The following is a 16,218-nucleotide window of genomic DNA, read 5'->3' as shown; positions in this document are numbered from 1 at the left end:
AATCCCTTTTGTGTCAATCAAATTAAAAATAAATGTTTTTGTCTAGCTGTGTGTGTTAATATCTCAATATGTTTCACCGAAATCTTTACAACATGCAAAAACAATATTATTTTTTTAAAAATTGACCTATGACAACTATTGGGGAACTATTGTCTTACTCACTGAGCCACCATCACTCCATGTGGTGTCCGCGTCCGGATATTTTTCCAAATGTCTGTGTTGTGCAAGTGAGTGGATAACCATGTCTATGTATTTATCAAAGTTACTGGGTCATGGCGATGATACTGTACTTTATATTTGTTCTGAAATGTTTAAATATCGATTGTTTAAAATGATACTAATTCCTTGGTTAACTTCTTGACTTAAGTTTGTGAAAAGCCATTATTTAGGTCACCTGAAAGTAAAATGAGTAATCATATCTACTTCCGCTCAATATTTTGCGAAATGTTAAAGGACAATGTAATCTTTGGATTTTGGATCGTCAGTATTAACTCAAATTAATCTAAATCAAAGAGGCTTAGCTCCTTTAACAATGAACTAAATCACGGAAATGGTCATTAAAATGGGATTAACGATTGCCTCACTACTTAGTACGTGCAAAGTATTGCAAGGAATGATAGTTTATAGATATGTTATAGATATATGTTATAGATATATGTTATAGATATGCTATGGATATATTAAAGCTACAGATATGCTATAGATATGTTATAGATATGCTATAGATATGTTATAGATATGCTATAGATATGCTATTCGTTCAATGTATGCTTCAAGTTCTGATGTAGTGGTATCTGGTGAAGGATCAAGTTCAACATATAACTGGGTATCATCCGCATAGGTGGTAATTAAGACCCATCTCACGGATAACATCTCCAATTGGTGCAGTGTATGCTGTGAACAAAACCGATCCCAATATGAATCCCTGGGGAACACCAAAATCAAGAACTTTACGCATTCAATTAGATGCGTCAATAATAATGCTCTGCTGTCTTAATGCCGCACTCAAGTCCAATAAAACTAACGACACAGGTTTCTTCCGATCCAAGCTACATACGATATTATTGTGAACACGAATTAAGGTGAATTCCGTACTGTGCCGTTTTTTTTGTATGCTGATTGAAATTTTGCTTGGAGATTGTTTTCACACAAATGATATTTAAAATGATAAAGGACATTTTTTTCTATAATTTTCGAAATGAAAGATAAATTCGACACAGGTCGGTAATGTTTTAGCAAATTAGGATCAAGGGTTGATTTTTGAATGAGGGGTTTCATATGGGCTGTCTTAAGCGTTTCACGTACTTCTGCGCCTACTAAAGACGTGTTCACGATCAGTGGAATCAACTCCACGTCGGACTTCTTTAGTATCCATGTTGGCAGAGAGAGGATCGCGGGAACATGACTTTGAGGCTGATTTCTGAATTGTTTCTCTTATCTCATCTTCTGTTGCTAGACAAAAATTCTCAAGTGTGCAACCTTCAAACTGTTTCTCAATGAATATGTTTGTTGGTTTATTTGCACTGAGTCCTTGTCGAATGGTGGAGACTTTGTCGTGGAAAAATTCAGAAAATTGATCTGATAGGCTAGCATTATTTTGAACCGATGGCAGAACCTTTGCTTCTCTTGGTTTTAGAAGACTGTTTGTAATTTTGTAGACTTCACGTGGATTATGTTTGTTTTATATCAGACAGTCCTTAGTGAAGTATCCTTTAGCCAATTCCATTAAATTGTTAGTGGTAGTTCGAGCCTTATTGTAAATTTGTCTGTGAATTTTCAGATTGGTTTTTCTCCATGTTTTCTCGGCTTTCCTGCGTTTAACGTTATGATCACGTATTTCGTCAGTGTACCATTGTTTATCAGGCCTAATAATGATTTCTTTTGTTTTCAGTGGAGCATGTTTTCAGAAAGAACGTCATTATAAATATAGAGTTTTATTGTCTCACATTGTAGGAAGATATGTGTAAATGTTTCCTCATGTTTCATGCATAGGCTGCATCTATTGTTACTATATATAGATTTCTCTCGTATAATAATTGTTTTGTAGGCAGTGCTTGGTGTGTTATGAGAATTACGAGGTCATAGTCGAAAAGGGTATAAGGCATACTAGCAAGTTGTTTCCATGTTTTAAAGTAGTCTATTGTTGGATATTTGTACATAATAATTGGTTTAGTAAAGTCTAATTTGTTTATTTCATTGTAGATATGTTTTAATTTTGATGTGCCAGTAAAATTTATTTTATCACGATAGTGAAGGTAAGTAGTTTTTATGCTTTTATAAATTTGTGGTGTATTTACTGTATGCAGTATTCCTTTAAGTGTATACCCAAACCAATACGCAAAGAGATTAGTCCATGTTATTTTTCATGATTATAATTCTTTGGAGTGCCATTGCCCTTATTTTATTTTCTGTTAGGCACATTTAGACCACTCATATTAAATGGTTGGTGTAGTGTCATTCTTCTGATAGTTTCTGGTGTGTCTTGGTAAATAAATCTAAATATTTCTTTATTTATAGATTTTATAATGTGTTTTGGTGGTGTGATAATTCGACATGTGTACCATAGTTTACTGAGTATGTAAGTATTTAATACTGGATATTTATCTTTTATTCTTAGTTTATATTTTATCCATTTATCTACTAATTTTCTTAGTTTTACCAGTATGGGTAGCCAGTTTTTATAAGCCCACATTTTCATGTGGATGTATTATGCCGTCGCCCCTGTCGGTCCGGACGTCCGTTCGTCCACAATTTGTTTGTGGACACTCTAGAGGTCACAATTCTTATCCGATTTTGACGAAACTTGAAATATAGGTTTATCTCCAAAAGATCTCGGCTGCCTTCGATATTGGCATGTTTGTACGGAAAATCACGTTTTTAGCTTGTTGACCCTATAGAGGTCACAATTTTTATCCGATTTTGTTGAAACTTGAATGTAAGTTAATAACCCAAAGATCTCGGTTCCTTTCGATATTTGCGCATATCGGACCATAACTTCCTGAATTATGACCCCTGATTGTACGAAAAATCGCGTTTTTAGCTTGTGGACCCTATAGAAGTCATAATTTTTATCCGATTTAAATACCCTATTATTATATCACCGTTACACCCTAAGGACGACTGAGTTCGAATTTCGTGAAAATAATAATTGTACTAAAATAAAGGGTATTTAGTTGATTTGCTATTTCCTATCATATTTCATAGATACACGTTAGGCCGATTGAAACCAACATTTAGCTTGAGTAAACGGAATTTATGACGAATCAGTACATACATGTAAGAATTTGGTTAAAGGTTTATTTCCTTCAGGTACAGATGAATATATGTCTGTAAATTATCAGATATTTGTTAGATTATAATATGGAGCCTTTATTTATTTAAGGGAGGTAACAAGCCTTAAAACAAGATGTCGACGCCCATGAATTAGTTTTAGAATTGACATTTCAGAAAATCCATTTGATTCCATTGCCAGTGTAATATCCAACACTCTTAAAATATGTTATTTTAAAATTTCTCTCTTCATGGGCCATATCAATGGCTTTTTAATTAATCTTAATTCGTCGTCACAATTCATGTTTGTAATATATTAATGTAAGAATTATGGGATTTATTGCGGAAAGGGATGCAACTCTTACTTGACTTGGCGAAAAATACTGGATAATCAACCACATAAAAAAAAACTCCCGGTCACGCATGGGTAATGGATCTTTTCGTCAAATATTGACAACGGTCCCAGACCCTCTATACAACTTAACTCAGACAAACAGCACATTCGAGAAATTTCTCAATGCTGTGTACAAAACTGAACTTAAGTTGATCGACACGCAATTAAAACGACCCGGAGTGGATATTTGCCATTTGAATGGCGAATACCCTAGAAGGATAAGGATGGTTATTAGCCATTCGTTTTGTTTTATAAACATAAACATCTAGTAGATTGTTGGTGGTTTTATTGAAACAGACACCTTCGTTCACAGGGAAACGAACGATAGAGAAACAGGCATCTTGTGTAGATGCAAGTAGCATGAAAAGTTCGTATTCTATGAAGTTTTGTATCTTACTAATCTAGAACCATTGAAAATGCATTTATTTGCACTTTGTATTTCATAATTGACTGTGTATTGCGGGCAAATCTCAATGCCAGTACTCAGAAGAAAATGATATAGATCTATTCAGTTTTAGTAATGCGGCAGTCCACTATTAGACAGGGTAGTAAACGAGTGTGTTAAAAAATAAAAATGAATGAATGTAATAAATTAAATGCAAAGTTAAGTTACAGGTCCTTGTTTAAGAAAAAAAAATAAAATAATAAAAAAAGTACTATACACTGATTAAAAGTAATTGGTACCGTAATGCAAATGACACAAGGGTCGTCGGTTTGCTGAAGTATCAAAACGCTGGCATTAATATAAACGATATCCTTGCTCAAATATAAAAAGATCGGCTATATAATGGTTAAAATAATAATAAGAAGAAGACTCAATCAATAAGACCCCCCTGCTCTTGGACATGGACAAACGGTCAAATACCAGTAGTGTACACGTTATAAAGACTACCAGGGCCCGGTTGTTCAACTTTTAGTTAAATTTAACCATGTGGTTACGTTTAACCATGGGTTATATATTTAACTAATCGTTACATAACCTGTGGTTAAATTTGTGTTGTTCAACTACATTTAACGACGTTGTTATGTAACCATATGGTTAAAATTTAACCATTCGATAACCGTATGGTTAAAATTTAACCATTCAACTAGTATCCCATAATTCTCTTTATATTACTAGCAACCAATTCAAGATGGATGACACTGCAGGGGGACGGGCAAAAGAAAAACAATTGATATCCTCAATCAAATTTTTCTAATGTTTAAAGATGTTTAGCTGAATGGGAAATTAAGTCTTCATGTGGTGTTTTTAGCCAGCATTGTCAATCTTCAACGACATGGTTGTGGCCTGCTAATCGAGACTGGAGAAGGGTAACTCTTGACAACAAAAATTGTTTCGCTTGTAAAGTTCCCCTCTTGTAAAATGTGGTAAGTTGTTTTTTTTAGCTTTTTAAAGTCTTATTTGCAGACCTTTGACACTATTTTTATTAGTTCCTGGTCAGACAAAAGTTGTTCGAGGCTTACATCCACCAAAAAGCCCTGTAAAATTATGCGATGCCTCAGTGGACAGTGGTTGCTACGTGATGTCAATGAATGCACAGGAGTCTGACCTTCTATCCGTATATATATATATGCATACACCATGTCCAACCAGACAATATACAATAAAAAAAGAACAGGAATGCAATGCCTGTTGAAGACTCGATTTTACCTGCTCTCGCTTCGGCTCGTTTTTTTTCAACAATTCGTAATGTCAGGCAATCAAACCTCTGTCGATTCACTCAGATATGTTTTTTCTTCAATCTAGTCGTTTTGATTTGCATAAATACTCCCACAAAACGTTATCATAGCCACTTGTTTCCAATATTTACATTACTTTCGTCCGTTTCCATTTTGTCACGGCCGCCATGCGCTGACGTCACACAAAAAGCTAACCAACCTCTGAAGTCTTGTATACTTCCGCCTCAAAATGATGAATATTCACCAATACCTGGCAGAAAATGTATATGCAAACGCTCTTTTTCGATTCTACACCCAAAAGTCAACAAAAATCGCCATGCAAAAGGGGGAAAATGGAAAGGGAGAGAAAAACTAAAAATATCTTTGGCACTTGTTTCAATGGTCTACTCACCGCGGATTGATTTTGTAAAATCGAGTCTTAAAGAGGCATTGCATTCCTGTTCTTTTTTATTATATATTGTCTGGTTGGACATGGTGTATGCATATATATACAGATAGAAGGTCAGACTCCTGTGATGAATGTAAACACAGATAATGATGTGTCAATTTTGGCATTCTCTATTATTATGAGGCGTATTTCAGCTGCCATAATCATATTTTCATCTTATTAAGTCCTTTCTTGTCACTAATGATTTTATTAATTAGGTGGTAGTCAGAATTTGATAAAAACTAGTAAAATTTGCTTAGTTAGTGATGCTGCCAAAAAAAAACGGAACAAAATTGTGTATATATAGACAGTGCCTAATTAGCTAGGCCTACAAATAGTTTTAATTAATTTGTGACTGATTTTCTACTGTTTTATGTGTTTCGGGGATGTGTTTTCATATAAGATGAAATTTGAAAATAGTGTGATGGACATTTGCAGAATTTCTTGAAGATTTTTGTCACTCTAGCCTACTTTTTGAGGTGGCGAAGATCCATGACCATGAAAATATGTATGCCTAGACACCAATATTTATAGGCGGTTATTTGTCTTGTTGAAACAGTTGTTTTTGTCCAGTCAACCATACTCTTCTATCAATGAGAACCGCGGAAATTTCAGATTTGTGCTACGATGTTCCCGGAGTTATATATTTAAAGGACATAGACGTATCATGACATCTAGGCCTATCTTCAAGTGAACCAAGATCTACTTCCAACTTTACACACTGACTGCATACCGTTATAGCCTTCATAAAGAAGTTACATGATTCTAACATAGAATTACAGAAGGCAGAGGTTATATTATACAAAAGATCAAAAAGTTCTAAATATTCATGTACCAAACCATCAATATTGACAATAAATCCTAATGCATGTAAATTATTAATTACTTATCTTTGTGAACTTTGATTTATGCTGAAGAAATCTGTTTATTTTCTTTTTAAAAGCGACTACATATGTAGTCGTTCGGATGTCATTGGGCCACGATTACCTAGCAATGTGGAAACTGGGCTATTTGTGGACAATGTCATTGATTTAGAGAAAGGACCCACTTGCATAAAAGCACATTGCAATGAATACTTACTGCTTCACTTCTTTGGTTATTAGTTGCGTTTTTTAGGTGAATGTCAAAAAGATTACATATATTGGTAAATGACCTTTTCTATAAGCATGTATAAATCAGAAGGAATCTTTTGAACTTGAACTTATTAAAGGTGCCCCTGTATGCATTCTTTTCGGGAGCCACAGTGGCACAGTGAGTTAGATGCTGGCTTGCTAGCCTGGGACTCACGGGTTCGCTCCCGGTGTTTGCTAGGAAAGTCCATCATGATTTTTCGGTGTGTAGGACGGAGGACCTGGGAAGGTCCTGTGTACACATTGGCATGCACGTAAAAGATCCCTTGGCAGTTAGAATTCGAGATAAGAGTAGGCCGTAGCGCTGCTGTCCGGGCAAAATTTCCCTCATAGCACACTGCATGGCGTATGCCTGTCTTTATTAGCACAGTCGGGGCAGAACAGTAGGATATTAAACGGTTTTATTTCATTTAAAGTGGGAAACTTGACATGAGAACTTGTCTGGCAGTCATCTTGACTGATTTAACGACAGGTTAATTATTTAACGATGCCCTGCTAGGTGGTTTAAATATGGACCATTTTAAAGATGACATAACCATGCGTTAAATCTAACGACATGATGAACAACAGACTTCTTCAGTCGTTAAATATAACGATGTCGTTAAATTATTTAACCACATCGTTAAATTTAACCACAAGTTGAACAACTGGGCCCAGATTGTAGGCTGGATTAACCAGGTGCAAACGCCAATAATAAGCGTCTTGTTTCATCAAATAGATCAGAATTATAATTCCATAGACAGGGCATAAAGTATGGTACTTTTCGGGTAGTAAATAGCCTTCCAATGGCACCGAGTCCATCACCGTTTATTGTAGCTATTTTCGCATTTTTAATGCAACGAAAATGATGTTTGTTTATTTTGAAGGACAAAGTTAAACTATTTTAAGTGCTTGGTAGCATTATCCATCGACCAGACACAGGGGTGGATTGGGGCCGGAAACCGGCCCGGGCTCCCGTGTCGGAGCGACCCCTTTTCCGCCGGGAAAATTTTGAAAAATGAACCCCAAATATGCGATTTGGTGGCATATCTGATTATAATCTGTCAAATAGTATATCTCATAAATCGATTAATTTAGGCCAAAACCCCGCCCTGCAAGTAATTTACAACCATCAACCTGTAAAATCATCATATCGTCATATTATGCAGGATTCTGAATTCCGGCCCACACCCAGCACACCCGGCCCAGAAAGTCTATTATACCAGCCCATTCCAGACTCCAGTGATGGCGTGGCGGTTCGTTAAAGCCACCGGCCACATACATGATCATCATCGCTCCATGGCCGGTCCAATACCCCCCCCCCCCCCATATAATGATCAACAGAAAATGGTTTTTTAGACGAATTGGACAAAATTATTTTTTTCAGTTTTTTGTCCGACCGGCTATTCGCCTGATCGCCCGATGGCCCAATCCGCCCCTGACCAGACATCATGATAGGACAGAGAATATCGATTTAAAACAAAACAATGTCAAATAATGAAAACGAATGGCGAATTACGCTTTGCCATTCGGATGGCGAATAACCTACGCCTTAGCTGACAGTTAATGAAATTGAAATTTTACTTTTGGCATTATTGTAGGCTTGATATTTTATCTACACGTGCCAGTCAACAAGGAGACCATTAATAGCATTACTTTAAAAAATCAAAAGTGAGTAACGTGTACGTCCAACTATAGCAACCGCACGGAGGCGAAAATTCCTTTCTTTACGCTCTTTAAAATGTTGCGGTGGTTTTGATGCTCATGCCCTCTTGTAATAGTCAAATTACTTTCTTCTTGCCGAAGTTATCAGTGTTTTAAGTTTGGACAAGACTATCATTAATAATTTAACGTTAAATTGGAAAATCTAGATTTGTTTATTATAGTAGCAATGTTGCTGGTCAACCGAGACTAGCTTAATTATAGTAGCAATGTTGGTGGTCAACCGAGACTAGGTTTATTAGAGTAGCAATGTTACGTGTCCAAACTTCAAACAGCGATAACTTCGGTCAGAATAAAGTAATTTGAAAAACCTTCATTCATTTTTCATTAGCCATAACATAACAAGAACATCCCGCTCATTAGCTAAATCTTACATATTATACTAAATAATTCATATAAATTACACTTTTATAATAATTTATAGTTTATCATAGCTTAACAAGTAGGCCTAAAAAAGTTTAATTTGAGATTTTATATATTTGACGTTTATCTATATTATTATCTTCCTGGGTGCTCAGTTAGTTTTCTATTTGTCAATTGTTAATACAACCACTCTGTAAATGTTAACTAAACAGTTATGAATTATTAATCAAACTCTCTTTCAGATGAGGATTAAAGATAATTAATTAATTACACATTAGTTCGACCGAGGTAATCTGTAATCAATAAAATATTTACAATCTGGGAGTCTAAAAATGATTTTTTTAGAAACTTAAAGTTGGTAGCCGATAGAATAAAACAATAGCAATTGGTTTGATAAAAAGGAATATTAAAATATTTTGGTCTGGTCCTCCACCCAACACATAAATACCTAATCGATTTAATAATTTGAATGTCAAATATTGGAAAATGAATCAATTACATATTCTGGATAAGTAAGGATTTTGAGTTAACGTGATTGTTCAATACGGTGTGCGAAAAGACTAGCGTCACCAATAGTAATAGACACCCAAAATAAAATCTGATAGTAAATCATCCCAAAACTGGGCTTGTGTCTTATGTGAAGAAGGACTTTGTAAGTTGTTATGATTCGTAATTGTTTTCACACATTATTGGCAGATAAAATATTGCAGTTGGCGGAAAAAAGTATGAACATATTTTTATTTAAGTACTATTATCCATTTTGGCGGATAAACAATTGAAAGCCAGTGTTAACTGTTGACAAATATTTATAAAAAAAATAAAATTCGGATTAATTTCCGAAATGACTTTCGTTCATATCGTTGGGGAGAGGGGGGGGGGTCCATTCAGCCAATTAAAACGACTCGTAAAACTACAAATACCACATTAATAAATATTTTAGCCAAACAGACAGGTTAACTACGAAACATGTCACTTTAAAATAATCATCAAATACATAAAATTACCTGCGAGCTTCTGTGATCGGACACTTCTTATTAATAAAAGCGTTGTTATAACTATAACGGTGACAAACTGATTGATATCCATGTTCTATTCAACAGATCTGATACGAGTGCCCTGTATCTGGTAGTTGTCGCACTATCGACTGGTTATCGCGTCTACTCATATATACTGTCTTTTATCCTAAACTCGAGCTTCAATCATAGGCGTTCGCAGATGACGTTGTGTCGTGATGTCAAATCGGCGTGTTTAGGGAATAGAAAGTTTTCAAGAGCTGCATTCGGTCTTTTGTTAGATAGTTAGATAGCCGAGCATACTAATTCCTATTGTTGTTCGTGTCTGATTCCCGAGCTGAATCTATTGAATTGTGAAGAGGGGGTTGCTATAAACCCAGTTGCTAACCGTGACATGTATAGTCTAGTGTGCTGATAGTGGCGTCGTGTATATCGCAACAGATTGTAAAGATTTACCATCGTCATACGTGAATGAACACGATTCTACAGATTGCGATCGTCATACGTGAATGAACACGGTTCTACTAACAAGAACTAAATAATATAGAGCATCACATGCTAGAATTTTAGTTCAACTGCACTTTTTAGTACGGTATTAACGTAAATTGGAGTTCTGTGATAAAATCCATGCAATGTTATCACATTCCTTGCCGTCCGCATGAATTTCAATAGATTATTTTAAAAATAAATAGGTAAAATGGCATCTTCCTAATTTTCTCGTCTGGAAAATAAATGAGAACTTGGTACTGAATATTTGGTATCTTGATATTAAATTACCGGGGGTTAGCGCGTGAGCGTTGTATCATAAGATCTGTCATTGAGACCCTTGCATATTCTAGTCATTGTTCGTCACATTCAAATAGATGCCTAGGTTTCCTATATCCTTGATTAAATGTTATACCGAGCTTTTATTCAGAACAATAAGTAACGCTTTAAATTTATGCCAAGCCCTACATGCTCTACGGTTTAGAACATGCCGTAATTACACGGGAAATAAAGACATTTTATTATTGACAAAAATAACCCTTTATCCTTGAAAATATTAATGAAAAAAAACTAAATCCACTGAAACTTGATTTTCCCATTTTATATACTGTGCTTTTCCAAAAAAATTCGGATTGGTTTGATAAAACCCCGAATTATGCGCTTGGCAAAGAAAGAAACTCGATAGCCAATCACTCGCAAAAAGCAAAATGAATAATTAAACGAATTTTATATGGCCATAAAGTCCACTGGTTTTAATACTCTTTGGGCCATTATAGATTTTAGTAAGACTATTAATCCGACCCTTAATGTAAATCCGTCGGCTTTTCGGGTAGAAATCGTGGAATAAGCTTTATTTTGAAGGTTTCGATGTTTAATGACAAAACAACAATGTTGACATTTTTTCTGAGTAGGTCTTCATAGTATGGGAGACCATTATCTGATGGTAGCCATTTTCGATAATATTCCAACTTATTTTTTTTTATTTTCACCCTACTTATAATGTTATCGACATATCAACTGAGATTTGGCACTGTATTAGTATTCACAGAGGTCATGACGATATTTCAAATTTTTTCCCATCACTTCATGAAGATATTACCAAGATGGCAGCCATTTTTGGCGGGAATTGGGACCTGTCCAGATTTTTATTAAATAGTAGTGTTTGGTGTCAATATATATATGTTTACGGGGACGCGGATTTCATTTCTGACATTTCATTTCATTTCTGAATATTATTTCCTAACGACAATAAACTAAGTTATAAGTTATAAAGTCGAGCTAACAAAGTAGATGAAGACAAAGGTACGCTAAACATGGCTCAGCTAACAAAACGGGTAAAGTCATTATAACATATTGAGTAAATTAAAATTAATCCAAATAGCCACTAAGTTAACCTAACAAATTAGATAAAGGTAAGATTAAGCTGCGAACGGCAAAAGTAAGCTAAGCAGGCAATGTTAAGCCGCTGGAGATGTACGAAATGCTCCTAAACCTATGACCCACTTCCAGGAAATTTTTTAATGAAGATAGGTAAGCGATCTCGTAGGCCGAGGTTATGGAGGTCGCGTATGATACCATGTTCCCATGTAGTATCATAAGCTTTCTCCAGATCGAAGAATATTGCAACTAAATGTTGTTTCTGGATGAAAGCGTCCCTGACGAACGTTTCAAATCGAACGAGATGATCAAGAGTGCTCCTTTGGGACCGAAATCCACATTGGAGGTCTGTAAATGAGGTTGTTGGACTCAAGGTACTAAACAAGCTTTCGATTCGTATGATCTTTACCCCGTTTAGCTCTTGGCTATCATTGTTTAGCCATGGGGCACCAGGTCGGATTGGTACAAGATCATCACTGTTATTTTGAAGGCGTTTATTACAGTATGCTGCTTTCGAATTGACGTCATTGATTTGGTATGTGCTATTTTGTTTTGATAGAAGGGTTTGGATGGCTGAATGGTTAGCGTGCGCGCGTTGTATCATAAAGTCTGTCATTGAGTCGACTGGCGTGGTTTTGAATCCCCGGTTGTACGTTACAAGGAGTAGGGTCGCCTTTCCAACCTCGTGGATTTTCTCCGGGTCCTCCGGTTTCCTCCCACTGCTAAAGACCCCTATGCGCAAGCGAATTATTGAAATAAAATTAAAAACAATATGTTAGTCCTGAAATGACCTAGTTTGTGTCGAGTGGACTTTAAACCCCATCTCTCTCTCTCTTGTTTTGATGAACACAGAGAAGAGCTCGGCTCAGCATCGTTCAGCGATTTAAATTTTCGGAAAGAAACGTCTTTTATTTTTAATTGTTCTTTTCTTGTGTTGAGATTAAGGATTGTAGGAAAATGGTCCAATATAAGTTTATCTCTAACAGATAAATAATTTATAGGTGAAGTTAGGGGAGGTGGTGGGTTTAACTTAAATCCTGTATCATCAGGAATTCTCTGTCAACCTTTGCGGCGGGAAAATGGGAAATGAGACGGAAGTAAATAATAGCCACGGAGAAATGAACAGCTCGATCACAAAAGCTATTACTTGGTAATATTTATTATTATTTAGATAAGATTGTATCTAACGTTTTTGAAAAATGGCAAATATCAAATCATTTGAAAGTTTTTGTGATAAAACGCATTATTTACACTGTAGAGGTTGATTATCAAACTGTTTCGTTTTATGGAAAACGTAATTCCGTGATTTATCATTGCCCCGTAACTGTATATGTACTGGATTTAATACATACTGACAGTTACAGGAATCGTGTAATATCAAATTACCTTTCATCAATGTAATACGCATTCGTATTACATTCATAGATAACTACATCCCAGTTCCGTCTCAGAAGGTGGGTGAGCGTTGATCAGCTATTTGATTCTAATTTTAAAATGGACTTAACATTTGAAGATGTTTTAAAACATATTAATTTAGTAAACTGTTGTAATTTTGTATTAGTTATTAGTAAACCAAACACAGATTAATGCAATATTCGAACACGCAGTGTTCATTCATATGCCTGAAATCTTCATATTTGCAATTTATTGCAGTTGTATTAAAATCCAGGTAAGGATATACTTTGACAAAAAATAAACATCTTTAGACAAAGGTATTTATAAGTTTGTCAGATTTAGAAAATGCCTCATCTTTCAAACAGAAAATTGAAAATTGGTAGCATTGTGCTAAAAATGGACAGCAGATCAGCAGATGGGTTTGACGAAAATGTCCAAAACAGGGGTTGGCTCAATTTTGCCACTGTTACCAGGCAATAATTTTTTTTCTCATGTTTGAAATATTAAATTCTTGCTTTTCACTCCGCCATTCCATAAAGGGATGCTGTAAACACCCCACCCCACTGTTTTTTTAAAATGTGTTTTGAGAGATTTAATTGCACCCGTGTTAAATGATAGTTACAGCTAACAATAATATTTTTCACCAACAAATAGTTATTTTGCACATTTAAGTGATTTCTAACAATTTTTGTTTAAGAGTCAAACTTGAAATTCTGAGGTATTTCTGGGCAATTGGACTACATCCTGATAAAGAAATGGCGTAGAGGTGTAAATGCCATCTCATCAAAATCTATGATTTGTGGTGTTTGTTGCATATGTGTTACTCTAGAACAATAAAATGTTAATTTTGCTCCATTTCAGGTAGTGTTTGTTCTGCAACCAAAGATTAGATTTGATTCAGTCAGTAACATGTTTCAGTATATATCTCTAATATTACAGTCAATGAAACTGATTTGTGATTTTTCTGTTTGCATATTGTGTAAAGTTTCTAAAATTATATTCCTTGTGAGTCTGGCTATGTAACGAGTGGAAAGTTATAGGCATTTTGCAAGATACTACGTGTAAATTTTGTACATTTTTCATGACATTGTAATAAATAATTATATTTTTGAAAAATAAAATCCAAACTATGAGTATTTTCTATGCAGTTTGTTTGCAACTTGTCCAATTTTGTCACAGAACTCAAATATTGAACTTAACAAGTAAGATTTTTAAAATTTAGCAAAAAAGGTCACTGTCCATACAGCAGCGTGTATAATAAAGGGTCATCAAGTTTGCAAATAAGAGGGGTTTTTCGCTAATACCTGAAGTTTTACCACTATATAGGACACAGCACACCAATTATTTCTACTTCCAGCTTGTGTATCTCAAGTTTTTCATGGTGAAAGTCATACATGCTTTTGGACAAGAGTTTGCCACATGTTGCTCCATCTGTGGCAGAAAGCGTTCTACCCAAAGGAAATTTGGGGAAAAGTTTGAGCCGGTCTAAGAGACGAGAATTAATATTAAAGTCAATGGGCAAATCATTGGTGATCTGAGGCCAAATAGCAACAGATGTTTCAAAAAGGCATAAATGAAAACACTAAAGTTGAAGGCGACAGTTACTCTAAATTACGAGAGGGAATGATTAAAATACAAAAATAATCCTTTGCAGACCTTAAGTCGCAAAATAAACAAATTAGTAGAAGCGGGGCCAGTTGTCCTGGAGGCCTGGTTCGGACCCAAATCAAAAATTTCAAAGAAATCAGAATTATCAACACCAACACAGTGATATGACAAAAAGTCGCTCCAAGTGATCAGCGAATCTAGGGTGAGCTCATTGGTTGATAAATAAATCCGAACTAAATTGGTCTGGATTCATAAATTAATTAGTTGTTCCAAGTAGGAACTCGGCCTATTATATTCGTTTCCTTAAAGGTGTTTTTCATTTAAGACCTTATTACCTAAAAATAACAATATTTTGGGATGCGAATACTGTTCTTATCTCTAGTAAATGAAGTTACTTTACGTCATTTAACTTTTAAATTAATAAGTTAATTAATTAGCTTATCTTGGCAAAGATTACAAGACTTACATTTGATTGATAAAAGAAATTTTATTGTTTCAAATTCCAGTGTTAAATTTGTGGTGAACTGTTAAAGCTGTAGTGGGGTTGGATGGCCAAATGGTTAGCACGTGCGCGCTTTATCATAAGGTTTGTCATTGAGTCAACTGGCGTGACAAGGAGTAGGGTCGCCTGTCCAAACTCGTGGGTTTTCTCCGGGTCCTCCGGTTTCCTACCACTGCTAAAGACCCCTATACGGGAAAGGGAATTGTTGAAATAAAATTTTAAAAAAACATGTTAGTCCTGAAATGACCTAGTCTATGTTGAGTGGACGTTAAATCCCATCCCTCTCTCTCTCTCTCTCTCTCTCTGTTAAAACTGTAACACATGATGCTATCTGTAGATGGATTAATGAAGTATGGACATTACAACATTTGTTTTTGTTTTGTTGCGAGCGCATGTTTTATAATTGGAACGTCCCTGGATAGAATAGCAGTCTTGAAATGAAGTAAATAATCATATTTATCTGGTGTTCCGGGTGTTGGTGTTAATGATAATGTTGCTGGTGGTGGTGGTGGTAGGGGCGACCTATAATATTGTGTAGCTCCAAATGGGTTAGATCTAGGCCAACTTCAAGTTTGGTCAAAGGTCACGAGATGTAAACGGGGCTAGACCTAATTCCAACCCCAACCCTTACCCTAACCTACGACCTTATTTACATCTCAGCGACCTTGACGAAAAAGAGCTGACCTTAACAAATAGATTGATTATTTTATGTCTAAATCCAGAAAAAAACGTTATTAGTAGATTGACGTTCCTAAACTACAAATGGTTCCGTTCTTGGATACGTTCGACCCATGAAACAACTTTTAGTAAATGAACTAAATCCAGATGATTCATCTGAAATATTCTTGTAATCAAGAAAAAGTGTTTTGCAT

General features: G+C 35.4%; 1 long non-coding RNA gene across 1 annotated transcript in view; it reads right to left on the bottom strand.

The window, feature by feature from the left end:
• The window catches only part of LOC130014340 (uncharacterized), a 39,179-nt gene extending 28,991 nt beyond the window's left edge, over positions 1–10,188 (bottom strand). Inside the window, exon 1 of the long non-coding RNA XR_008789301.1 lies at positions 9,970–10,188. This is a non-coding gene — a long non-coding RNA (uncharacterized LOC130014340). The remainder of the gene's footprint in view (positions 1–9,969) is intronic.
• Between the last annotated feature and the right edge of the window lie 6,030 nt (positions 10,189–16,218).

The sequence above is a fragment of the Patella vulgata genome, chromosome 9 (genome assembly GCF_932274485.2).
Source record: "Patella vulgata chromosome 9, xgPatVulg1.2, whole genome shotgun sequence".
In the NCBI taxonomy this organism is placed as follows: domain Eukaryota; kingdom Metazoa; phylum Mollusca; class Gastropoda; family Patellidae; genus Patella; species Patella vulgata.
The sequence above is the reverse complement of the archived record's forward strand: the minus strand, read 5'-3'. Positions and strand labels throughout refer to the sequence as shown.